The sequence below is a fragment of the Pelobates fuscus genome, chromosome 9 (genome assembly GCF_036172605.1).
Source record: "Pelobates fuscus isolate aPelFus1 chromosome 9, aPelFus1.pri, whole genome shotgun sequence".
NCBI classification, from domain to species: domain Eukaryota; kingdom Metazoa; phylum Chordata; class Amphibia; order Anura; family Pelobatidae; genus Pelobates; species Pelobates fuscus.
Window position 1 is genome coordinate 53,546,770 of NC_086325.1, and position 27,852 is coordinate 53,574,621.

The following is a 27,852-nucleotide window of genomic DNA, read 5'->3' on the forward strand; positions in this document are numbered from 1 at the left end:
GTACAATGGCATGAGCACTTCCCTCTTTCTACTGCTAATACCTCTCCCTATACAACCCAGCATTCTGCTAGCATTTCCTGCTGCTCTATTACATTGTCTGCCTACCTTTAAGTCATCAGAAATAATCACCCCTAAATCCCTTTCCTCAGATGTTGAGGTTAGGACTCTATCAAATATTCTGTACTCTGCCCTTGGGTTTTTACGTCCAAGATGCATTATCTTGCACTTATCCACATTAAATGTCAGTTGCCACAACTCTGACCATTTTTCTAGTTTACCTAAATCATTTTCCATTTGGCTTATCCCTCCTTGAACATCAACCCTGTTACATATCTTAGTATCATCCGCAAAAAGACACACCTTACCATCAAGACCTTCTGCAATATCACTAATAAAAATATTAAAGAGAATGGGTCCAAGTACAGATCCCTGAGGTACCCCACTGGTGACAAGCCCAAGCTTTGAATATACTCCATTGACTACAACCCTCTGTTGCCTGTCACTCAGCCACTGCCTTACCCATTCAACAATATTGGAATCCAAACTCAAAGATTGTAGTTTATTGATAAGCCTTCTATGTGCAACAGTGTCAAAAGCCTTACTTAAATCTAGGTAAGCAATGTCTACTGCACCACCCTGATCTATAATTTTAGTTACCCAATCAAAAAAATCAATAAGATTAGTTTGGCATGATCTCCCTGAAGTAAACCCATGTTGTCTCTGATCTTGAAATCCATGTGTTTTTAGATGTTCAACAATCCTATCCTTTAACATGGTTTCCATCACTTTCCCCACTACTGAAGTAAGGCTTACTGGCCTATAGTTGCCCGACTCCTCCCTATTACCTTTCTTGTGAATGGGCACAACATTCACTAACTTCCAATCTTCTGGGACTACTCCTGTTATCAATGATTGGTTAAATAAATCTGTTAATGGCTTTGCTAGTACACCACTAAGCTCTTTTAATAGCTTTGGGTGTATTCCATCAGGTCCCATTGACTTATTTGTCTTTACTTTTGACAGTTGAAATAGAACCTCTTCCTCTGTAAACTCACGTGTAATAAATGACTCATGTATCCTTTTTCTTAACTGAGGTCCCTTTCCTTCATTTTCATCTGTAAATACCGAACAAAAATATTCATTGAGGCAGTCAGCTAGACCTTTATCCTCATCTACATACCTTCCTTCTTTTGTTTTTAATCTAACTAATCCTTGTTTTACTTTTCTTTTCTCATTTATGTATCTAAAAAAGTTTTGTCTCCCTTTTTTACTGACTGTGCTATTTTGTCTTCTGTGTGTGATTTGGAAGCTCTTATAACTTGCTTAGCCTCTTTCTGCCTAATCTTATAGGTCATTCTGTCTTCCTCACTCTGGGTTTTTTTATAATTACTAAATGCTAACTTTTTGTTTTTTACTATTTTGGCCACATCTGTGGAGTACCACAGTGGTTTCTTGAATTTTTTGCTTTTACTGACAAGCCTAATGCAATTTTCTGTTGCCTTCAGTAGTGCAACTTTTAAATAATCCCATTTCTTTTGGACTCCATTTAAATTGCTCCAGTCTGATAATGACTCCTTTACACATATTCTAATTTTAGAAAAGTCTGTTTTTCTAAAGTCTAAAACTTTTGTTTTTGTGTGGTGTGACTCAGTCACTGTTCTTATATTAAACCACACTGACTGATGATCACTGGATCCTAAACTTTCACCTACAGTAATATCTGATACCAAATCTCCATTTGTTAACACTAAATCTAGTATGGCCTCTTTACGAGTTGGCTCCTCAACGACTTGTTTTAGAGACAATCCCAGTAGGGAGTTTAGAATATGTGTGCTCCTGGCACAAGTAGCTATTTTTTGTTTTCCAATTCACATCAGGAAGATTAAAGTCACCCATGATGATAACTTAATGAGAGGCGGTGATATACCTTTTGAGTTTTGTCTTCCTGCTAGAGCATTTCATAAGTAGCTGGTGTCTATTTTAATGGTTAATACCCTATTATTATTATTAAATTATGTTTTTTCAGTATCACCCGTTTTGTTTGTTTCCTTTATAATGTATGCATGTTTAGGGTAGTGCTTCCTAGTTTGATATATATGTATATTTGGGAGCCAAGGTAAATTCCTTGGGTTTTGCATCTCTCCCTGTCCAGGGCTATTTAACATTTCACTGCAGAGAGCCCCCGGAGGATGGATTTCACTGAATACATGGGTCAATCTCATAAGAGCAGACATTAGGTTGCTAGAATAGGACCTGCCAAAAATGGGGTACATTGACGTTGTGGCAGGCTTATGCAATGTATGATCATATAATGTAACTAAACCCCCATTAATTTTACACATTTTTTTAAAATTACATTTTGTGGGCTTTGAAGCTGGTGTTTAGTGAGTAAGTGCGCTGGGTTCTGTATTTCATATTTTTAGAAAGCAGTCCAATGGTTTTAATATTTACAACTAGCTGGATTGCCATTAAAATGTGTGCATGTTACGTTTCCCTTTTTTTTATTTTAGAGGCTATATCGTGCTCTGCTGTCGTTCTTTATGTCAGTGCGAATTTGCTAATGGAAGTGTATTACACCATGCCTGTCTCTGGAACAGCTGAGCTAATGCTGCAGGCATTCTCTAAGGACTGGTCAGGGGAGGCAACACATGGCCAGCATTTTTCCATTTCTCAAGCACTATTTGCACACACACATGCACATATACTAACACACACACACACAGATACACCATGTATTTACACTGAAAAAAATGTCCAAATTACAGGAAGCTGTGGAAGTTTGTACAATGACCCTCAAATTAGAGAACAACATACTATGTTCTGGGAAACTGGCATGTGTGAGTCTGGTCTTTCATATTTTTCAATTTCGCATTTAAAATTTTAACTCTTTAGTGCCTGATGGATGCTCAATCTGCTATGCAATCTTCCTCAACCCTTACTCCTTCAAAAGATATAAAAGTATATAAATATAATGAAACAAAACACTTGTGCTATATACAAGAATAAATCTCCAGATGGTTCTGGCTATTGAAATTCAAATTTAATTACACCGTGGATAAATCAGATGAATCTATAATTTCTTCTATCATTTTTGTTTCAAAGATTATTGTTTTTTTTTTTATAAACGGTAGCTGTCTGACAGCAGAGGAATGTCCAGGGCTATCCATCTGTTCACTACGATTACTTTTTTATTGACCATGGTCTGACTGAGCAAGCTCTGAGATTTTACATAATAATACTGTCACTTGTGGGAGTGATTTACTGAAGAAAAATAACTAGACAGCTAAGATCTATACAGGAAAAATGATTAAAAAAAACCCTGATAGAACAGGATTAACTATAAAGTGGCGTGAGGTAGATACCTAGCGCCATGGGGGTAGACAAAGGCCCTGGAACATGAATTTGCATGGCTCTATTCACCATCCCTATGTAAAGAATAAAGGACTGCCCAAATTTAGTAACTTAATCCTTTTATAGATAGCAACATGGTAAAAACAGAAATGAACAAAACAAAAACAACAACAAAAACAAGAGTCTACTGACCCAACTTCTGAAAATATGGTGACAATTTGGCCTCTGACGCACTGATGTTGACTATGAAGCTGGACTCCCTATCCCTTTGATCGATTAAGAGTTTGGGGAATCTGTCATTTTTATTGAAGCAGTTCCCAGAAATGTAAGAACTTTGCTTAAACGAGAATATTATGTAAAGAAAACTTGATAATCAACTTATGAACTGCTTTATAAAGTTGTCTTCATGTGCAATAGGAACTTTTGCATAATAAAACAAACAAAAAGAAAATAAAAAGAAACAGGTTTGTAACTCTGCCCTGACTTGTAGTATACAAATCTCTCTGTACAAAATGGCAAGATTTTCCAAGAGGAAGTAAAATTAATCAGAATCTGATTTGAAGGTTATTTTTTTATTGATGCCATAGCTATTTTTACTCTCTTATGTTATTATATATACAGCTCATTTGTTGAAATGTCTTTAATAAAGATATTGGGAAAAAAAAGTAAATGGGAGTCTCATCTTTAAATGAATAGAATTATTTCTCTGCAAGAAATAATGGCAAATCAATCAGACTATGACTGCACTTTATGGACTGTGTCTCCTGCTTACATGATAGGAAGCAAAGTGTGGGATGGATTCTATTGTAAGAGATAAATATAACTCTGGTAACCAAATGAAAGTTCTCTATTGACTTCTCTGGAACAACTGCTATTCAGTTACAAGAGATAAGCTTATCTCTTATGAAAGAATTTAGCTTTAATGAGTGTAAAAAAAGTTCAGTTCTTTAGTGAATCTTTTAAAATGTGTGTATAATGCAATGGGGGGCCTAGAAAGGGGAAACAAGAACCACAAAAGATCTGTATGTGTGTACACGGCTAAAAGACAAATCTAAATTTCAAGAGTAAAAAAATTATAAAAAAATAGAACCTGTACCCATAAAAAATAAATACTAATGTGGAACAAGGAGGGAAAAACGGATAAGTATGTGGCGGTATACCCTACTGAAGATGGGTTAATACCACCTGTGGTCGTATGAACCATACGAACAAACCTACTGAATGGTGCTCTCCTGATGTATGTGGGGAAGGAGCAAGCATTTAAGTTCAGCAGTGTTCGGGAGTTTCAGTGTCCGATTTTAGTTCCACACGATCGACGCCCAAACACTGCTGTCTGCATTCCTGCGAACAAGATTGCCACCACACAGTTCCCACACGTTTGTTCATACGAATGGCGGCCACCCAGCCGCACAACTAGAACCCATACTGATATAACTGTCAGGAGAGATTAACAAGGTCAATATGCTCAGAGGCGGTCCGCAGTTCATTGGTTGGTTCGGTTGCCGAACAGCCCAAGGAAATCCCATGAACCCAGTCTTTCGATAGCCTTTTAGCATGGTCTATAGTCCTGAGGCAGGAGGCCAGCAAGCAGGCTCCTCCAGGAGCTCATGGCGAGGGCACGTACGCCACAAAGTATATGTGTTTTTTTGGGGAGATCTACATAATGCAGATGCCTGACTTTAACAAGTTAACTGTATTTACTGTACAATCAAAACGTTTATATTCTGTTGACCTTTTTAGAATCTGCATTCCCACAAATTCCAGCAGAATCCTTGCAAATACTCATGGAACATTCGAATATTTTACAGTTCCTCTTTGATATAATATACTAGCTATATCATGCCCTTGTTTACTAATTATTCCGATCCTGTTAGAAAGGATTGTGAAAAAAGAAAACATATATAATCTTTAGTTCAAATGATGTAAGTGTATGGCCTTTAAATTTTCCAGATATCTTTGAACAATATTCTATAAGCAAAATATACTATTTATTATAAAATAAATATACTATTTATTATAAAGCTACAAACACTATCTTATAAGTAAATGTTGCACATTTTCTTCCAAGAAAATAATTCGGTAGCGAATCGGTTAATATACAATAAAATGTACTGAGACATGGGAAACGCTGCTGCAGAATTTTGCATTGATGAGATTGGAAGATATTGATCTAAATGTACAAGTCATTTTTTCCCAAGTATCAATAAAATTTAGAGATGTTTCAGTGTCTAATCTACACATGAAACTACCGGTACTACATGTGCTGTCTGCCAGTAATGGTTAGTCCATACTAATGAAGCATTTAAATCAGAAACATTTGACATAGAAAGGTTAGCCCTATGTTACTGATGTGAATCTACAATCTAAGATGTCATACATACGTTGCACTGACAAGATCTCAAGCAAATGCAACCATTAGAAGATATTTATTTGAAGCTTTCTACTCACCCCTAATGTTGCAGCAGTGAATAGGAACTCATATACCCACCTGTAATAGTCTCATAGTGCCTACCGAGTGGCATGGGAGTGCCACACACAGGATTGGGGACAGAAAAATAGTGTGCAACCAGTTTGGTGGTCGTACTTATAGTGGCTAACTCTTCTGCGAGCAGCATAGAGTAAGACTATAAACTAAATATAGCAATTAAAACCGCTAGATTTTCTAGAAGTTTGCCTAGCACAGTCTATATATGTGTTATCCCGTTGCAAGAATGATCTTGAAATAAATAAACATGAAATGAAGAAAATATGTAATAAAATTGTTACTGATGTATAAGAAGAATTTGCTAATATATCAGCGTTCAGGGAATGTTCTTAGGGAGCAAACACTATTGTTCCTACTATAGTGAGTAGGCAATCTAAAATTAGCGGACCTCACTGGCAACTTAGTTATGCACCTGACAATTCTGCTGGATATATGGTAATATGGTAATCCTGAATTTAGCAATCAGTTCTGGAATTTGCTTTTGGAGTGGTTATATCACCATGGGTTATGCAACAGTCTAGCTCAGGGATAGGCATCCTTTGATACTCCAGATGTTGTGGACTACATCCCCCATAATGCTCTTACACCCATAATGCTGGCAAAGCATCATGGGAGGTGTAGTCCAAAACATCTGGAGTGCCGAAGGTTGCCTATGCCTGGTCTAGCTACTCTGCTGCAGGTCTAAACTGACGTCATGGCAGCTCAACTCAACAATGTAAGATTGTCTCCATCTCTCTAAGATGGCCATTATTACTTAAAATGGCACCATATCAACTTTATCAGAATTAAGTTGTTATGGTACTAGGAGGTCACAGGGCGCTTTCCTACCTGGAGGAGTTAAGCTGTTCTAGAATGGTTTAACTTCAAAGATTTCCTCGAATGCCAGATCCCTAATTCCCCTAGCAGCATCGGCTTATGAAATTTGCTCTCAGGAAACTCTAAGTATCGCCGGGCATGGTCGCAACTGATTGGCTAAGGCTGTCAGCTGGGGAAATTAGAGATCTGGCGTTAGAGACAACCTTTGGAGTTCAGATGTTGGTTTAACCCTTTCAAGAAAGAAAGCGCCAGGCGACAGCCTGGCATCATTTCAATGAAGTTGTTATGGTGCCCAGAATATTCCTTTAAGATTTCAGAAAACAGATGGCTTGCACTACCATGGCACCTATCGTTAATATTGATATGCAGTATACAGGGACCTATTATTTTTGTAGGGTGACCCAGGAATGACACAATTCTATTTTCTGAGATATTGACACAGTGTCGTATTAATGATCATATCTGGTTATAGATTCGCAAATTGCTCCATTTAACGTAGAACTTATGTTGTGTTTATTCCTTTTTCTGTCAATTTATTCTCACGGTTTCCCTTTATTTCACATCCTTTTCTTGTTTTGTGTGCTGAGCTCATACATAAATACTTTATGGTGTATTTTATAGATATGTATTTATTAAGTAATAATGCATTTCGTTTACCTTCAGTTGCTTCTAATCCTCAATCATCATATTCGTTTTGATTTATTTCTTATGGCTAGATTGCAGCATTTACCGCTGCAAAATAAATATTCTAAAGCATTAATATTTAATTTTATTTTCATTCTGTTACAGTGAACACGAGCAGAATGTTTTCAATAACACCCTCCAGTGATATAGCTGGGGTCCACAACATGCAATCAGTGGGCATGCTAAATTATTCTAGAGACAAAAAAAATGTGTACATGTCGCGGAACAACAAAGACTGAATAAAAGGTACAATAAATGAATAAAAATAGCCATGTTTATCATTCGGTAATTAAATCATTTTGCACAATTAAGTTAGTGAACTAGATTTAAAAATGACCTGTAAGTTGTTTTAGAAAATTTGCACTCAAATATGTACATTAATAAAATGAGAAATCTTCGATATTGTGATATCATGATGAGGCGAATCCATGAATTTTCTTTGTAGCAGCTGATTTACATACAAGACTGCATATTACAACAGAACCAACTGACACGTCAGAGTATGTTCTTTAACTTTCTATACATTTCATTGCCTTTTTGATAGTACAGTGTATTGACATTATTTTGTTGCTGAAATGCAGAGATACACAGTTTAGATGGTAAGATCCCTTTAAGAGAAGCTTGTTTTATTTCGACAAAGAACACAATTAAAACATATATATTACTAAGGATTTAGCATAGCAATGAACAACAAGACAGCAGGAATATTATCTTTTCTGTGCTCTTGAAAGTAATGTGTAACAGGATTTTTACGTGGGACTGAATCTGGACAAAGTTTGACAACATTTGGTTAAAATAAGAGAATGTCAACTGGGTTTCCAATTCTCATCTTTGCCAAAAGCAAATCTGGTTAAAACTGAGTTATTTCAAAGGAAAATCAGTTTAAAATTTAGTAGCTTTCATTTGCAAATGCTATATAAAGGGTCCTTTGTCCTCCACAGACAGACCACTAGGGCTAAGGCAGGGCCCTGTTAATCATTCCAATACATACAAGCTAAGGGGCTGGCTGTAATAGTCTAAAAGCAGTCAGCTGACACTCTCATCCAATCACCACCACCCTCTGCTGCTCAAGCTATTGTTTCCTCGTTAGCCTGAGCAGTACAAAGGAGAAGGGTTATGGTGAGATAACATTGGAGGTCTATTCTATACATATACATATATATATATATATAGTAGTGTTATGGTACTTTTTAGCAGTAAACCAAACTGTTTAAATGTCTATCTGTTCCTGTCCAAATCAATAAAATAAATTGCGTATATACGCTGAAGTAATTAAGTCTGACACACAAGGTTCAGGTTAAAATAACTTCGAGAAAATTTATTGGCAAGTGATTAAAAAGCGGACGCGCAGGTCCTTTTAAGAGACATTTTACGTCATCATTGATTATTAGAATATCAGCAAATAAACATCATTAATTGGATTAATTGTTAAGTGTCAGGATTAGTGTCCACCTATCAATATTATTAATTGGCTTGAAAACTAAGTGGTTAGTCCCGTGTCCACCCACCAAGAGGTGGGATTGTTCTGGACACGGGTGGGGGACAAGGGGTCTTGAGCGTCATTTTACACGGTCGGTGATCTCAGGCCTCGTGGCCAGGTGCAAGGTCTCTTATGAATAGAACATTTCATTACTACTGTGTTCTCATGGCCTTCAAACTATACTATGTTGCAAATCTAAGGAAAAGTCAGCAATTTCTGTGTTAATCATGTCTTTATAGAAAATACAGTCTTTATTCTATTGTATTAGATGTGCTGGGAAATTCTGTCATGTAAGGTAGTTTTAAAATGAAGAAGTCAGGTTAGGAGGACAAAATGGAGTATTGAAGAAGTCAGGTTAGGAGGACAAAATGGAGGATTGTCACAGTATGAAGTTAAAATGGAGTTAGTGCAATTATTGAATACAAGTACAATAAGGTTTTTTAAATAATCCCACATCAGTCCCCCCTATGAAATGTTAGATTCTAAGAGATAAAACTTTATTAAGTTAGTACCAGGAAGACGTGTTAACCCAAAGGCACAGAAACCCCGTGGCCGCTAGCTTTGGTGTTAATGCAAAGTGCAAGACTGTCCCTAGATCTGACCCTAATAGGCTAACTCATCCGTCAGTATGGCTCTCGAACACTTCACACCCACGGGTATCCCATGGCAGCTAACCCACCACTTCTCCACACAGGGCCTTTACCATTCACTGACAGATGCTGTCCCTGAGCTAGTCCCTTCCTAGAATTCCTGCACTTTATCAACAAAAGGGATTGTTTGCAGCGGCAGACAGGGTGAGTTGATGTCTTGGAAATCTTGGTCATCAACTTCGAGATGGGTGAAAGTGGGTGCCGCTTGGTCAACAGTCTTCATGAGGGATTTTCTCAGACATGGGAGGATACAACAAAAGAGAAGAGCAAAGATAAAAAGAAAAATTAGTATAGCCATACCAATATGCATTAAAGCCTTTTGCCATCCTGTCATCCAACCAAACCATCTTTCCCAGGGATCTTGTATCCCAGAATTCCTTTTCAACTCTATAGACAGGTCATTTAATTTCTCTATGGCTAATGTAACTTTACCATTAGGGCCTGTGTTTTCTGGGATATAGGTACAACATGTCAAGGTGTCGGGCAAAATTTTACAAACCCCTCCTTTTTCGGCTAAGATCATATCTAGGGCCATTCTATTCTGGAAAGCCATTTGGGATGTGGCCTGCAATTGTTCGGCCAATCCCTGGAGGGCGTCTCTGGTATAATTAACAAAACGCTGTTGATTATAATAAATGTAATTTATCCAATTTAAATTCTTGTTTGTGGTAACTATGGCAAAAAGTGATTCAAATCCTGCAGCAACTTCATCTCTTGCTTTAAATTCATTGGGTACCCCCCTAGGCACCCCAATAGCATCAATATAAACATGAGGATCAAAACTTCCTTTCACCGGGGCGTCACGCTTAACCTTAGTGTGTCTGGACTCATGGGTGACGAGGTGTGTGTCAGAGATGATATGTATAGGCATAATAGCTTTAGCCAAAGTACACTCCCCCCACCACTCCTTGTCCATTCTGGATCTCAGCTGTAAATCCCCACACAACCAGTAGATGTCCCCTAATGACCTGGTGTGAAACTGCAACAAGTTCATAGAGACACTCCTGTAGGTAGCACAATACCCCTTAGAGAAGTTACCCAAGAATTTACCAATTCCATCATAATTAGCATAACAAGTGTAATTACCTTTATACACGGTAATACCATCTGGGGGTTTGACATCCTTGGTTAGGAGAGGATACTCCTTTGTCCATGCAATACATATGGACCTGTTAAAATCATAGTGATAGGCAAAAAGGCTTAAAACACATTCCTCTATATCTACTGGCAGGATTAGAGGTACAGTACCCAGGTGAGGCCGGGCACCACCACACACATAGCATGCAGTCTTATTATGCTTATTAGCATTATATTTCATCCATTCTAACCATAAATTTACATCATTAAAACCTGTTTCAGCGGCCATGGTATCTTCAAAGGTGGGGTTTGCAATGGCCATCATGTCTTGAAAGGTCTGGATATGAGGTTTTAATGGGTTAGGGACCATATGGGTGGCCCCTTGCCACTCAGAAGAGTTGCACATATCTTTTAAGAAGAAATGCCCTAATTTACGGTAGGAACCCTTTTTCCAATACATTCCCATCACATACTGGTCTGCATCCGTTGGGCTTGGATGCTCAATGTTAAGGATTAATTTCATTGGTGTACCCCCCCCAGGCTTTCTCAAAGTCATTCTCTGGAGAAGGGATCTACCTTGATCATCTACTTTAGATAAGGCACTTTTTGGTTTGTAACCCCAGGCAGGCCCGGCATTCCATCCCGCCGCCCACCAATGATTACAATTGTGCCCCCATTGTTTGTCAACTACACAAACATATGGATCTTTTGAATGAGGGATATCTCGGTAAATACTCTGGATTTGTGATGTGGGGAACGGGCATTCTACAATATCACAATAGTCAAAGGTGTAGGTAGCCACATGGGTGCATGATGAATTATACCAGAAGGTATACCCACTAATATCTTTGGTGATGGCTACTTGTTGGGCCTTTATAAGGCTGATTAAGGAGAAGGTGTACCAGAGGTACATGCTTGTGCGGTATCTGCTTCCTCAGGGGCTGGAGATTTCTTGCAGTGGGAAGCGTGGATCCAATTTGGCCTACCGGCCAGTTTGACGGAGGTTGCGGTAATCAGGAGAACTTGGAATGGACCGTCAAATCTTGGTTCCAGGGTATTTTTCCGCACAAACTTCTTGACCAGAACCCAATCTCCGGGAAGCAGGTTATGGGTACCTGTATCCAATTCGGGATCTGGAATTGAAGAGAAAACTTGGGCATGTATTTTGTTTAAGGCACTTGCAAGTTCAGTTACATAATCTACTAAAACATCTGATTGGAGCTGTAACTGTTGCGGATAATAACAACCTAGTCTGGGTGCTGTCCCAAATAGAATTTCATATGGGGACAGTGAATACTTCCCTCTAGGTGTGTGCCTAACACTAAATAAAGCTATTGACAGGCTTTCTGGCCAGGGCATCTTGGTTTCTTGTGACATTTTTAACATTCTGGCTTTTAGAGTGCCATTCATGCGCTCTACTTTACCACTACTTTGTGGGTGGTAAGGGGTGTGGAAGGCTAGGGTCACCCCTAGAGCAGCCCAAATTTCTTTAGTCACTGTTGCTGTGAAGGCTGGGCCTTGATCACTTTCAATGACTTCTGGGAGTCCAAACCTACATACTATCTCTGTAAGTAGGCGTCTTGCGGTTGTTTTTGCAGTGATATTGGCCACTGGGTAGGCCTCTGGCCATCCTGAGAACATGTCCACTATGACTAGTGCATATTCATGGGGCCCACTCTTGGGCATTTGGATGTGGTCAATTTGAATTCGCTGGAAGGGGTACATGGGCTTTGCCAGGTGTTTTGCAGGCACCTTGATTGGTCTTCCTGGATTGCATTTTGCACAAATGACACAGGCCTTACAGAAGCTGCTAATCAATGTTGTGATTCCGGGTGCTTCATAATACTTCTGTATGAGGGCGGCCATCAATTCCTTTGACAGGTGTGCAGGCCCATGTGCCCATTGGACAACTGCTGGGTATAGATTTTTTGGAAGACAAAATTTGAAGTTGTTGTAATATACTCCGTCCTTTTGGACGGCTCCTTTCTTTTTCCATTTTTGGATTTCTTCAGGAGTGACGGCAGCTTGCTGTTCTCGCAAAATTCGCAAGTCAGTAGGAAGAGTTTGCAGAGCAAAGATAGGGACTTCTTCTTCTTCTTGTCCGGACACTTCTTCATCCACTTCCTGCAGATCCCTGGCTGCTAGTTTAGCAGCCTGGTCAGCCAAATGGTTGCCCCTTGCTTCATCTGTATCCAATTTCCCATGGGCCTTTACCTTCAAAACGGCCACTTCTTCAGGGAGTAGGAGGGCATCCATTAGCTCCTTGATTGCAGTACTATGTTTGACTGGTGTACCGGCGGTGGTAAGAAATCCTCTTGTCTTCCAAATTAGGCCGAAGTCATGTGCCACACCCAGAGCATATCTTGAATCTGTATAGATGTTGGCACGTTTTCCTTCGGAAATTTTGCATGCTGAGGTCAGAGCCTGTAATTCAGCTTCTTGCGCAGACATTGCTGGCGGTAAGGATGATGATTTGATAACTTCGTCTGTTGTGGTTACGGCATATCCTGTATGATATCTTCCTTCTTCATCGGCATATCTTGAGCCGTCCACAAACAGGGTAAAATCTGGATCTTGTAATGGATTCTCATGCACAGTTGGTAGGTGCACTGTCTCCATCTTCATCTGTTCAAAACAGTCATGAGGTGTTTCGGGGTCATAATCATTCACTATGACCAGATCTTGAAATTCCTTTTCTAGGAAGTGGCATGGCCATGCTTCCAGAAGGTCAGTTGTTGGGTATTTGACAATACCATTCTCCTGTAGCTGTTCTTCATCCATGGTGGCCCATAGCTTTGCCATGGGCCCAAGATCATTCCATGATCTTGTCTTCAATTTGGTAACAGGAATATGTGGGATAGCAGTATCCCAATGGCGGTAGAGGTAGTTAAGTTGTTGAGGTAGTTGGATCAAGACCATGCTATTGCCTTCAGAGTCACAATAGAAATCTTGAGCAGTGAGCTTCACATCAGTCCAGTGGTAAAGCTCATCTTCATAGCAAGGTTCGGGAGTAATGTCTGGTTTGTACCACATGGTACAGAAGGCGTAATCTGGGCCTTCACAGAGAGGCTTCTCATCTTCATAAAATGTTAAATGTGGATGCATGACTTTCTTGATACATCCACAAAGTAGGTAAATGTAGGTTTCATCTGTGATAAATCCATAATAGGTACCCCCCTCAGGGAGTGGAAGAAGAGTGGATGGGTTAAGAACTTGACATCTTTGGATGGAAATGTTGTCAGGTAGAAGAAGATGGCACTGGAGGCGTAGGTGTCTGGCTGGAGACACGTGCTTGAGCTGGACTTGGTTGATGATGGCAGAAATGTCATGAGGAGCCAAAACAACCAGAGGGTGGCCAAGGACCAGGTCTGAGGTTCTTTCTATGAGCTCTCTTGCAGCAAAAACAGCCCTGAGACAGGAAGGAGTCCCTCTGGCCACAATGTCCAGTTGACATGAGAAATATCCAATAGGCCTCTGGCGGCCTCTTAAGTCATTAGTTTGGGTGAGAACTCCTGTTGCGTGGCCTTGTCTTTCAGAGACAAATAACTTGAAAGGTTTTGAGTAGTCAGGTAGGCCCAAGGCAGGAGCAGAAGCAATGGCACGTTTGAGAGCATTGAAATTGTCCAGAGCTTCATTAGGCAAACAGAAAGGGTCAGACTTAAGTGCGTCATAGAGAGGCTGCATGAGCAGGGAGGCTTCTGGGATCCATGCTCTGCAGTAGGAAATGAGGCCTAGGAAGGCATGGAGAGACTTTGAAGTCCTTGGGGTTGGAATATCCAGTACAGCTCTCACCCGGTCCCGGGTAAGATGTCTGGTACCTTGAGATAGGCAATGTCCAAGGAAAATTACTGAGGGTTGGCAGAACTGTAGCTTGATGAGCGAAGCTTTGCATCCTTGTTCTGCCAAATAACAAAGCAGACTAATTGAGCACTTTTCAGTAGTGGGTATATCATCTCCACAGAGCAGCAGATCATCCACATACTGGAGCAGAACAACTTCTGGGTGCTCAGCTTGCCATGGGTCAAGGATGGTGGCCATGGCCTTTGCAAATTGGCTTGGTGAATTTTGTGCCCCTTGGGGCATGACAGTCCAGGTATATTGTTGCATTTCATGGGTGAAAGCAAACAGGTATTGGCAGGATGGGTCCAGTGGAACACTGAAAAAAGCATTTGCTAGGTCAATGACTGTGAAAAATTTTGCGGATGGTGGGACTCCAGAGAGCAGAGTATGGGGATTTGGTACAAGAGGGGTGTCCAGGACGGTAGCTTCATTAACAGCACGGAGATCCTGAACCATCCTGTACTTCTCAGGCTCACCTTTTGGAGTTTTCTTTTTCACAGGGAATAATGGGGTGTTGCATTCAGATTTACATTTCACTAGAGCACCCTTTTCTAAGAGTGCCTTGATGTGGGTAGAAATGGCAGCAGCCTGTGCTGGTTTTAATGGATATTGTGGTTTTCTTGGTAACTTAGCTCCTGGAATAAGCTTTACCACCACAGGGGGAACATTTAGGTGACCTATGTCCTCTGGGCCTGAGGACCATAACTTGGCGGGCACCTGTGTTTTTAATGCCTCTGGGAAATTGGACCTTAATTCTGCTGCTTTCTCACGGGGCTTTTCTAAATGCAGCATTAGAGGCAAGGAGCACAAGGCTGAGGTGTCTGATTCAGATAGGGGTGTGGACATTTCTACCTGCCCATCCGGGGTGAAGGTGATAGATGCTTGCAGGCGTGAGAGAACATCAGCACCTAACAGGTTAATTGGGCATGTGGAGGATACCACAAAGCGAGCTAGCAGGCTGGAGCCAACTCGGAGTGGAGTTGTTAAAGGGCTATGTCTCGGCTGGCCATCCACTCCAACACAAGAGACATCAATATTTGACAAAAAGGATGGGTCTGGCAGGTCTTGCTCTCGCAGAACACTACGGGCTGCACCTGTGTCAACTAGGAATGTGGTAGGGTGGCCTTCAATGGGCAAAGTCACTGTGGCAAGTGGCCCCCCCTTATCCCCTGTAGACACTGCCATTACAGGGGTTACAGACACAGGCTTGCCAATTTCCTAATCATCGGGTTCCTCAATTATCGGAACCTCTTTCTCGGCTTTGGGGCCCGGGGCAGGCCTGGATGGTTTCCTTGGCTCTCTCTTGGGTTCTGGGCAGTCACTTTTAAAATGTCCTTTGGCTTTACAATTAAAGCAGAAACCATCCTCTGGTTTGGTGCCCCTGGGGACAGGGGTACTGCGTGATACCATAAGAGGGGCAGAGCTTGGCCTTCTGGGGGTCTGGGCAGATTCTAAGCCCCTAGCAACCAAAAGTAGGGTATCCAGGGGAACAACCTTATATTCAGGGCGTGCAGCAATGATTCCCTTGCGTATAGAGTCTTTAACACCTTGGACAAACGCACCTGACAGCATTTGTGAATGAATCTTGTCAGTAAGATCAAACCCCAAATCTGTAAACATTTGATACAGTCTTGCATGAAACCTTTCCACTGATTCTCCTTTATCTTGAACAACATCAGTAAGGCCAGCAGCCTGATCTGCAAGTTTGTCCTTAGCCCATTCTCTCAATTGGGTGCAAAAAGTTACTCCAGAGGGGTAATCAACATCGCTGCTGAGCAGATCTGTACTGAGGTGTCGGGCCATGCTTGGCCAATATGCATCCCCTGCTTTAATAGCACAAATGCTCAGTAGATCACGCCATGCGGCTGAATAAGTCTTTTGAATTTGAACTATCCCTCGGTAGAAGGGCATAGGCTGTTTTTCTGGGTCAGGGAGTGATTTCATTAGAGCACTAGCTTGAGTGGGATTGAAAGCAACATATTTAGGAGGGGCCCGTTCTCCCCGACCCTTGTGGACGAAGGGATCATCGATAGAACGATGAGTTGGGGCTCCTGCAGCAAGCTCCGATGAGACATGGGACACCCTGTCCATCTCGTCATCATCGAATTCTATGATATTGGCTCTCTTGCGCGGTGCAGGGCCCGCATGAGGTGAAAGGATCGGTGGTTGGGAATGAGCCCCAGATGCAGGGGTGGCTAGCGAGTCATAACCTGGGGACAGGTAGTCACCGGGGATTACCGGCATCAGGGCTGAACTGGGGGCCGCCATATTGGAGGCGGGGAAAGGAGTTGCTTCAGGATTAAGGGAAGAAGCGGCGGCCATGTTTGATATGGGCACTTCCGGGGCAGACTGAGCCGAACTGGGCATGACCGGAACTTGGGGAGTGGCTTGGGGAAAGGGAGGGTAACCAGGGTAGGGCAGGGCCATGGGATATGGGAAGGGGTAGGGCCAGGCAGGGGAGGGCAAAAGAGTAGGGTGGGCAGGTACGGTTAAGGAGGTAGGATATTGGACTGGGGCGGAGCTGGTTATGGGAGGAGTCAGGACGGGATTAGTGGGGATGGATGCAGAAAGAGGAGTAGCAGCAAGGGAAGGAGGGGTAGTTAGTTGGGCGGGTGCTGATGGAAGGGGATTAACCATGGAGAGGGATTGCAGGGAGGAGGTGGCAGATGAGATGTTAGGAATAGGCATAGAAGGGAGCGTGGGGATGGCTGAGGATGATGGGACCGTTAGAGAAGGGGAAGGGGTAAAGAAAGATCCGTCAGAATTCAGGACCGGGCAGACAGGGGAGGTGATGGGATGGGATTCGGGAGGATTGGGAGTGGGGAACATGGTCAGCTGGCTATCACCTATGGCTGACTGAACCTTGGGGATAGACATCCCCTGGGCGCCATTTTGGGGCGCTGGCTGAGGGTAAACCCCAGCAACACAATTTTTATGATACACAAACAATTTCACACCTTTGTGATTTATCTCTTCCTCAACCCAACCTTCTAACTGAATAGCCTTCGCTACTCTGTACCATGTTGTTATAGTACTTTTTAGCAGTCTTTAATAAATCATTATCTGTAAGCTTGCCTTTCATTTCTGCTAGTAACTTGCGCCAACTTTCTGGTTGCAATCTTCCACATGTCGGTACAGCAATTTTACATACTTTTGCAATCTTTTCAACACCTTTAACCATCTCTTCACCCTCTCTGTTCTCTACTAAATCACATGCTAACCAGCCCTTACTGGGCTTATCTAAATCCTGTCCCATAGTCCCTTTACCCCTATACCAGCGTCCTAGATAGAGAGAGAGAGAAGGAAAATTGAACAGGAACGTCTACAATGCTCGACTGCCACCTGAGAATCGTGGGACTTTCCCAGGTGCGTCTTCCCAAAACGTAGACTAGTCACTGAATCCGCCTACCCGGGGTGGTAGACACGGATTGGAGCGAGGTGAGAAGTGTGTGACCAATCACTTCTCTTTTAAGAGGAATGGGAGTGGATAGTATAATAATATAGAAAGTGTAGGAAAGATGAAAGGCAAGGAAAAATCCTTAGAGACAGACACAGGAGTACATGAGACTCCTCATTAAACAAACAAGACAACAATACAGTTGAAATACAGTGCATGCATCACAGTTCAAATAAAACCAACAGTAATTCCTTTCCTTTACTCGTGTGCTTACTCCAAAGTCACCTCCCTCAATCCCGTAGTATCTTACTACCAACGGCCAAGGATAACAGCTAACACCGGTCCGAAATCCATATGCCTCCCTCGACACAGCAGCCCACTAATAGTGTCTGCGCTACCCTCACCCCTGTAGTGCCCCTATAAAAACCCACTTTATAAGTCCCACTACTGCGTGGTGATGAAGACAGCAATGCCTGCCCGAACTCACACACCACAAAAATAAAAATTGGAATAGCTCCAGCTCAGCGCTCAAAGCTGGAGGGTACCACCACTCTGCAAGCAGAGTAACGTGCACAGAGAAGCTAGCTAGGCTATCAAAGTGACACAAGAAGGATCCCCAGGAAACTATGAGTCTACACAATCTCCACAGATCCAACACACCTCTTTTTCCCTACAGCCCCAGCCACGAGGCTCCTAAAAGAGTTAAACAGGAAAAGATGACCCCCAGGAACACATCCACAGGTCAACCCCCCTTTTTCCCTACAACCACAGCACCGTGGTTCCTAAAAGGGGTAAAACAGGCAACAGAAGACCCAGGCAAATCCCCTCAGGTCCACCCCCCTTTATCCCAAAAGGGGGTAAAATACAAACAGATAGACAGATATACTGAAGACCCAGGCAAGTCCCCTCAGGTCCACCCCCCTTTATCCCAAAAAGGGGAAAACAAGCAAGACAGAACCCCAGGCAAATCCCCTGCAGGTCCACCCCCCCTTTATCTCAAAATGGGGAAACAGGCAAACAATTCAAACACACCCAGGCAACAGATAGACTAAAATGCAGGTAAACAAATGAGTAACGAGACACCGGGCAAGATATTACCTGTCTTTGATGTCCTCCCGGGAAGCAGTCACAGACACGTGGACGGGTCAATCAAAGGGGCCGGAACATACCGGTGGCTCTGCAGAAGTCTCTACCGTGTACCTGGAGGTGATCAATCTCCTTTCCTTCCCCCTGGATTCCTCCATCCACCCTTGTCTTCCTTAGGACGGCTCACCGGCCGGACATAGCCCGATGCCCCACGTTGGGCGCCAAGTTGTTATGGTACTTTTTAGCAGTAAACCAAACTGTTTAAATGTCTATCTGTTCCTGTCCAAATCAATAAAATAAATTGCGTATATACGCTGAAGTAATTAAGTCTGACACACAAGGTTCAGGTTAAAATAACTTCGAGAAAATTTATTGGCAAGTGATTAAAAAGCGGACGCGCAGGTCCTTTTAAGAGACATTTTACGTCATCATTGATTATTAGAATATCAGCAAATAAACATCATTAATTGGATTAATTGTTAAGTGTCGGGATTAGTGTCCACCTATCAATATTATTAATTGGCTTGAAAACTAAGTGGTTAGTCCCGTGTCCACCCACCAAGAGGTGGGATTGTTCTGGACACGGGTGGGGGACAAGGGGTCTTGAGCGTCATTTTACACGGTCGGTGATCTCAGGCCTCGTGGCCAGGTGCAAGGTCTCTTATGAATAGAACATTTCATTACTACTGTGTTCTCATGGCCTTCAAACTATACTATGTTGCAAATCTAAGGAAAAGTCAGCAATTTCTGTGTTAATCATGTCTTTATAGAAAATACAGTCTTTGTTCTATTGTATTAGATGTGCTGGGAAATTCTGTCATGTAAGGTAGTTTTAAAATGAAGAAGTCAGGTTAGGAGGACAAAATGGAGTATTGAAGAAGTCAGGTTAGGAGGACAAAATGGAGGATTGTCACAGTATGAAGTTAAAATGGAGTTAGTGCAATTATTGAATACAAGTACAATAAGGTTTTTTAAATAATCCCACATCAGTAGTAGTACGGTCACAAGGCGCCTGATGAAGTGTGGTAATTCTTCTAGCGGCATATATATATATATATATATATTGTAACTCAGGTTATTGAGACTTTAACAAGAACAAAATGGGACACGCAGGTCCTAACAAAGTCAGGGATAAAGAGTTATAAAAAAATCTAAAAGCTAAAATAAATATTATCTAAACAAAAATCAAGACGGATATATATCAGACCATGCCATATGTGAGAGCAGTGACATATACCCACCCCTGCACCCAACTACCCACCAGAGTCGAGAGAGATTGACTTTTATCGTTCCAACAGGGGTTGTGGGCCACCTTATTCACATAGGAGAGTTTCACACCACTGCCGTCGCCAATAAGGAAAGCTATCTATATTTCAACTCAACTAGAAGAGCGGAAGCATTAAATATATATGATCCTAAACTACTTGATGTGATGCAATGCTAGACTCCTACATTCCATGGGTTATTGGGTATGTAAATGAACACTGAAAGCTGACAATCACTACAGTATGCTGTAGTGGTTATGGTGCTGAGAGTGTCCCCCAGGTCTTAGCTCAGGAGTCAAAATGGAACGAGTAGACACACTCTTCACATATAAAGCACTTCAGAAAGCTGAAGTCCTTCTTGCGTCTGTCCCTTTAAGCAGGAGCGCGTTTCCACCTTGCTTTGCAGTATCGCACGCCATTTATATATTTGAGGGAAAGTGAGTATTAAGATATATATATATTTTAATTCTTTATTTTTCATGCGATGAAAAGACAGTCATACTCGTAATACCACAACCGTATGTACATGGCTTGCAAAAACATTTCACATTGAATACACTGTTGAGGTACAGTTTGCATACATTTTAAATTATATTGGGCTGGTATGTTGTAACGGGGGCCTTAACTAATGAAACTGTGGGTGAGTATACACCTGTCTATGTGTGTCAGTGCAGTTATCTTGAAGCCATCCAGTGTGTGAGATGTGTGGTATCCGCTATGCTTCTGGCTATGGGGATCAAACCCCGGTCTGGCCTCTTAAGTCTATTGTAGACTTGTGTCCAGGACTTGAGCCATGTTAGGTGTGTGGTGTGTTGTGGCTTTCGCTCCAGAGGCTCCTTGCTTGGACCAGGCCTGTATTTATGTTGCCTCCCATCGGAAGCTGCGTGGCTAATGCCTGTAGTGGAAGTGCGCTGTGAGTCATGAGCTATGTATAGTAGTGGAGATGACTGTGTGTAGTCGCAAGGTGGTTTAGTGTCTGTGTCGAGTATGTGTCTAGGTGGGAGCTGTAGGAGAGCCTATCTGCACCCGGAGTGCGAAGGTCTAACGGTGGTAGATGAGGCTGAAAGTGTTGTGCTATGTGAGAGTCTAGAGCTCCTGTGCTGATAGTACCCTGTTGGAGTGGTTTAGTTAGTGGCTGCACTTGTTTGCGCCAGAGTAGTGTGGCCCTGCTCAAGTCCTGAAAAAAGGAGAGTCGACAGTCCTTGAACTCTAAAGTGTCTTTCCTTTTAGCACTGCTAAGAGTCCCAATTTGTCTGACATGGATTGGCAACGTAGTATGATGTCTTGCAGAGCTGCGTTGGGTGCTTGCGGGGGATTTAGCAATTTTATAGACTTGTCGAATAGGAAAGTTTTGGCTTGTCTGGCTGATAGTAGTACGGTCACAAGGCGCCTGATGAAGTGTGGTAATTCTTCTAGCGGCATGAATTTCTGTACCCCCCTGACTTTGACGTTTTTTCATCTCCGCCTGTCATCCAGTAGGTTGATTGTCTGGACGGGGTTGTCTGTGTGGTGTGTAGTTGTTGTACCTTCTCCCCCAGCGCTTGTAGGCCTTGTTTGAGGCTCTCAACTTTGTTCTCTGTTGCTTGTGTATGTGCTGTCACTGCTTGTACAACAACTTTTATCACTGCCAAATCACCCTCCCACATTTGCCTGAGGTTCTGCTGTAGGCCCTGTCAGCATGGCCTGTATGTCACTCTTTGAAAGTTGGGCACTGTCCTCTGTTACCCGTGGGGGAGCTGGGTGACGGGGACTGAGTGATGGGCTGTCTGGTGGTTCCCCTTCCTCTGAGGGCAGTGGGGAGGCGTCGCGGTGGGACGTGGTTACATTACTGGGTAAAAGGAACAGAAAGTGATTCAGCTCTTTTAAAATTATTTAGATTACATAGAGTAGGAAAATAGGAACCCGAAAGATTGTCGGTCAAAATAAGATTTTAGCAAAGTTTAATGTCATAATCTAAAAAAAAATTTGCAACTAAATAAAATGTAAAAACTTGATTACAGTTATCATTTCAATAATAATGTAATAATAGAATCATAATGAAACAAGAGAAAATAATATGACATATCAACTATATGTAATATATAAATATATAAATACATATATATGCTAATTTCAAAGATAGAAGTTTTTCAAAAGGTTTAGAATTTGCACGTTGGTGGGTTTTCCATTATCATGTACGATTTATTTCAGTTGATGACTCATCTATTTACTACTGATATGAAAAAGAAATATAAGTTTATAAGCTACAGGATGCAAAATCAAATAAATAAAACTATATTCTAAATTTTGAAAATAGGATACATCAGAATTTTTTTTATAGCAAAATTAAGAAAATAAATCATATATGTATATTCTGTATAATTATAATTGTAGAGCACCAGCGGGTGTTCTAGAGCGGTTACAAATAGCAATCTTGACATGAGAGATTGCTGCCCTATATTTGAAAATATTTGGAATATAAGACACGAACCTATTGCAATGCACTTCATCTTTTACATAGTGAATCTAATGTTCAGAAAAATTTAGTGTTTATTTACATATTTATAGTACAAAGTGTTATAGGGGTTATGGTGCCTGGAGTGCTACTTACCAATGGTAAGTAGCCAACTCTTTTTAGAACAGTATGACTTCTTACCTGGGGTCCATGAGAGTGTCAGCTGATCACTCTCAGCCAATGAGCTTCAGACAGAGAGCTTCTGGTTCACTGGCTGAGGTAGTGGAAGCAAAAAAAAAATCTTCAAATCTATTATAGTCCCAGCTTGGCTACTTTGCCTCAATTGTCTAATTGCAGGTTAGAGAAAGGGCTGCATAACTCTCAAGTGTCCTATTAAGGAAGGACAGACACTATTTCAGGCCCAAATCCCTCTGTACCTCTTTTCTATCTCAATGTTCCACTTTTGCAAGAGCTCCATACTATAGGTATGTCTGAGTGTGTAACATAGCTCCACAGCAATAATACTCACAGAAATGTGTCTTTAAACTACAATAAATGTGTTTCCAAATTAGTCTGCACAGAACAGATAAAATGCATTTTCTTGTGCTGAATTACATTTTACTTTCATAAATTGTTATTATTAAAAGTCATCTATAAGTTTTCAGCACAATCCCATCACCATCCACACCCCTATTCACACACCTAAATTTAAAGTGTTCCTCTTTGTCCATTTGATATAATGTGAGGTATGTTGAGGGTACGTGCAGTTGCAGTGTGTAAATGTGAAATAGATGTTTTCCTAACTTACCATGGGGTAGTTGCAGTCTCCAGCAGCATGGACATACCCGCACAATTCTTACAAGCACTTTGATTGGCTGCAGACTTCAAACATGTACCCTGATGACATCAGAGGTTTTACAATAGTCTGCTGCTCAGCCAAAGCTCAATCGGGAGGAGAGGTAGGAGAAAGCCAAAGGATTGACAGGAATGTTTGATTTCGTACCAGTGGTTTGTTTATGCCTATCAGGCATATCAGCAGACAGTCTCAACCAATAAGCTAGCCTTGTACTGCCCGGCTTAGCTCACGAGAGCTAATGGAAGCTTTATCTTCAGAGATCCTGGCTCTCCAGCAGACCTCAGATAAGAAATCTCATCCACAAGAATCCTCTGCGTCAATTTGGATTCTATTTGTTGTTTAAGAGAGAGAATTTACCAGACAGAGTCGTATGTTACCAGACAGTATGAAAAGCACCAAGCATGACTTAAAATAACTTTTTTTCATTGCTGTCGGTTTGTTTAATTTGTCCTGTCTCATATAACTGTCAGATATTGTGGTTAGGAAAACTTGTATTTTTAACTTGGTTTGTCAGCAAATTGGATATTATTAAGCAGCTGCTTCATTTACTTTTTGTGGACCTGCCAGTCAAGACTTTTTTCGTTTTTGCTACAAGTACATTTAAAGGGTCCGTCAATTCAAAACACGTGAATTGTCCGTCCCACTAAGGACATATTTCCGACTAACTGAATGCTCAACCTTCACTTCAGCACTATCTGATCATAGTTTATCGCACAAGAGAAATAATGAATAACATGAGAAATTCGGGACCATAGGCGTGCACAGGGGGGGGGGGGGTGGCTGGATGTCCCTGGGAACACTCTATTCCCTGCAAACCGCGCTGTGTGCCTCCATGGGCTGGTGAGGGAGATCAAAGACCAGCCCACAGGCAGGGCGGAGGCAGGAGAGGACTCGGGGAGCTCTAGCCAGCAGCTCCCCGGGGTTCCTCTCTGTAACAGATCACCTGGCACCCCGACTGAGTACCTCTGTTGAAGGATGCTCCTAGCGCTTCCTGAGGGCTCCAAGCACTCCAGCAGACACCTCCAGGCCCTAGACGCTACCCAGTCCTGGGAACTCTGGAACTGAATGGGGAATTAGCTTTCGTCCTTACAAGGACTTTCCCCATTGAATCTCCTGCAAGCTGGAACAGCAGACACAGGAGCAAATATTCTTCCCTCCAATAACTGGATGACACACAGTTTGGAGTGTAATCAGGAACAGACTCTGGTTGTGGTTTAATTGCTTCTTTTATACAGGTTTTTACACAATGTTACCACCCACATGGTTTTGTAGAACAGCCAATCAAACACGTACAATACAGTTAAACACTCATTCATTCCAGAAAAATCCTCCCCTCTGCCTGTGATATGATTACTGTACACAATGGGTTAATCACAGGCAGGAAAATATAGTTTTTATACAATTCTTATAACTCAAACAATATACATCCAATCTCCATAATAGTTACATATTATGAATCAGTATATTTCAAATACAAACATACTCAAAAATCAAACAATTCCCTCCAGTGGTTTAAAAGTTAGTTGGAAGTCCCTTTTGACCGACCGCAAGCATGGCTTTCCTGTCCAAAAAAGTTCCATAGATTTGGGCTGTGCAGCCGGTCAATTTTCTCCTCTATACTGGAGATAATTGGCTTAAGCAACTGTAGTAAACTCAGTTATCTCCAGGTACAGAAAATATCACTAAGTCACAACTGCAACAAAACACATTAAAATACATAACTAATATTCTATAGAACTGAACCCCAACATTTGACCTATCCCCAGATAGCTTGCATCTGAGCGCTCAATATAGCCGAACAGCGCTCAGATACCACGAACACCGTCAAATCGCCATGTGGTTAAACAATAGCAAGGGCTGATGAGAGACCGAGGAGGGACAAAGCAGCCAGTTCCAACTGGTCTGGCAGTGTCCCTGGGACAACGCCCTGCTGGAGAACAATGGGACAGGAAACAGGGGAGGGGAAGAGGTACACCTTCCCATGGATTCAAAGGGGCAGAAAAAGTGTCCCAAAATCCAATAAGCCCAAACAGACTTTTTAAATGGCAATACTTCCCGGGGTCATAGTCACAAGGCAAGAGGCTGTCAAGCAGGCCTCCCCAAAACCAGTGGCGAGGTCCCTTTCGCCACACTCTCCCTGCAGGCTAAAGTTCACTCACTACTCGGACCACCATATCAGGGATGGCAGCAAGGATCCCTCCTCCTATGCAAAAGGTAAGAAGGGAGGGGGCCGATTTCCTAATCTGTTCCCCTACCCCCACACACAATCCCTCCAAACAAATTGACACACACACACACACACACACACACAGCACCCTTACATACACACACACGGCACCCTCACATACAGCACACTAACAGAACCCTCACGCACACACAGTACTGTATGTATGTATGTGTGTGTGTGTGTATATATATATATAAAACAAATAGAAAGCTTGGCACTCTCCTTACCAGGACTTGATATCCAACTGCCTGGGTGCAATCCAACTGCGTTCAAATTGTATATAATAGAAATCCTGGATTTCTATTTTATATATATATACATATATATATATATATATATATATATATATACACATACATATACACGCGGCGTGTGTGTTTGTGCTTTAGGGTGCACGCACGCCTATGTTCGGGACATAGTTAAGTATTACATACATTTTACAATTTCCTATTTAAAATGTATAACTAGCCCTTCAATGTAAACAGTGTCAACAAGTTGAACTGTTAAGCAAAACTGTATTGCCGAGGTTAAAGTCCAATACAGCGACACGCTTTATTTTATAGTCAGTTCTTTTAATGTGCTGCTTTGTAAGATCATTAACTATGAAGATATCATCACTTCTGCCTTCAGCCACAATCAGTCAGGGTATGCAAATGATTATAGAAAGCCAAACACAAACTGTGCTGCCTTGATTGTAACTGATATATTCATTATCATTAAGTATTATGCAAAATATGGATATTTTGCCCCTCTGGCAGATAGGGGGTGATATTTTTAGAGATAAAAATCTCTTTTACGTTTTCCTTTTGCTTTTATGTTTACCAGCGTTCCCTCTAGATTGCAAGCTTCAGTGTGCAAAACAAATACTGGATTATATTTCTATGCCCCATAGAATATTGTAGATGTAAGGGTCTCCAAGTAATTAGGAGCTAAAGTGAATTTAAAACATTTTCTCAGATTTACATTGATACTTTGTGACTTTAACTAGACTTGCAGTAAAATTACACAATACATATTTTTAGTCTGTGTCTCGTTTGGAGGGACAGTCCCTTTTTAGAAGCCAAATTATTCTATCCTGTGCTCTTGTATAACTAAGTGCACATCAGGATTACTAGTAGATCCAGCACGTAGAACTGTATCACACCTAGGACTAAAAGGTAACGTCTTAACGGGCCTTAGAATGGCTGGACTTAACATACCAGAGAATAGTCAGAATCAGTGGCGTACATACCAGGGTCGCAGGGGTCGCGGCTGCGACCGGGCCCGGCCCACCAGGGGGCCCGGCCGCCCTGCGACCCGGTATGTACCCACTGGGCCAGCCTCTTCCCCTGGGGGGCCCAGGAGCCGGCCACCTCAGGGCCCCCAGAGGCTGGCCGTGGTATCACCGGGCTGGCGGGCACGCGAGGGAGCACTTTCCCCTGAGTGCTCCCTCTTCAGCTCCCTCGCGCACTGCACTGAAAAAGGAGCCGGAAGATGACGTCATCTTCCGGCTCCGGTATCAGTACGCGGCGCGCGAGGGAGCTGAAGAGGGAGCACTCAGGGGAAAGTGCTCCCTCGCGCGCCCGCCAGCCAGATAGCCCGCCCAGCAGCACAACCACCACTGGACCCCAGGGAATCCCCTCAGCACTTCTAAAGGTAGGGAGGCTGGGGGGATTAAATAAAAAAAAAAGTGTATGTGAGTGTTAGTGTGCGTGAGTGTTAGTGTGTGTGAGTGTTAGTGAGTGTGTCAGTGTTAGTGAGTGTGTGTGTGTTAGTGAGTGTGAGTGTTAGTGTGTGTGAGTGAGTGTTAGTGAGTGTGTGTGTGTTAGTGAGTGTGTGTGTGTTAGTGAGTGTGTGTGTTAGTGAGTGTGTGTGTGTGAGAGAGTGAGTGAGTGTGTTAGTGAGTGTGTGTGTGTGTTAGTAAGTGTTAGTGAGTGTGTGTGTATTAGTGAGTGTGTGTGTATTAGTGAGTGTGTGTGTGAGTGTGTTAGTGAGTGTGTGTGAGTGAGTGTGTTAGTGAGTGTGAGTGTGCTAGTGAGTGTGTGTGAGTGAGTGTGTTAGTGAGTGTGTGTGTTAGTGAGTGTGTGTGTTAGTGAGTGTGTGTGAGTGTTAGTGAGTGTGTGTGAGTGTTAGTGAGTGAGTGTGTGTTAGTGAGTGAGTGTTTGTGTGTTAGTGAGTGTGTTAGTGTGTTAGAGAGTGTGTGTGTGTGTTAGTGTGTTAGAGAG